The following is a 465-nucleotide window of genomic DNA, read 5'->3' as shown; positions in this document are numbered from 1 at the left end:
TGCTAGAATTGCCAACTCAACTTGGGTTTTTACTCCCCCCACCCTCACTTTCTCACTTTTGGCAAGTAGCTCTTGGTCATATCCACATCTGACTAAAGTCAGACTCCCTGAATATTAAGTCGGGGAGGGGAGGACACACATACCTTTTTTATATTAATAACTTTGCCTTTTTCCCATTTTTATTTTCTGTTGAACTTGAGAATGTTCCGTCTTCCACAAATCTTTTAGAAGGGTTTGCATTGTCACATGGAAAGGCCCTGAGCCCACGGAAACTCAAGAACTTGCCCGAGGACACCCACCCAGGAAGAGCCAAATTGGGAATCGAACTGGTGATGACTTTTACCTAAAGTGACAGTATCAGGACTGTCAAACCTAAAATTGATCTTGTGTTAGAAACGCTATTTTTTTAAACAAACACTTTTCTTTTCTTTCTTTCTTTTTTTTTTTTTTTGAGTTGGAGTCACT

Source organism: Carlito syrichta, unplaced genomic scaffold (genome assembly GCF_000164805.1).
Source record: "Carlito syrichta isolate Samal-C Ts95f unplaced genomic scaffold, Tarsius_syrichta-2.0.1 Scaffold312209, whole genome shotgun sequence".
Lineage (NCBI taxonomy): Eukaryota > Metazoa > Chordata > Mammalia > Primates > Tarsiidae > Carlito > Carlito syrichta.
Note: the sequence above shows the minus strand (reverse complement) of the source record.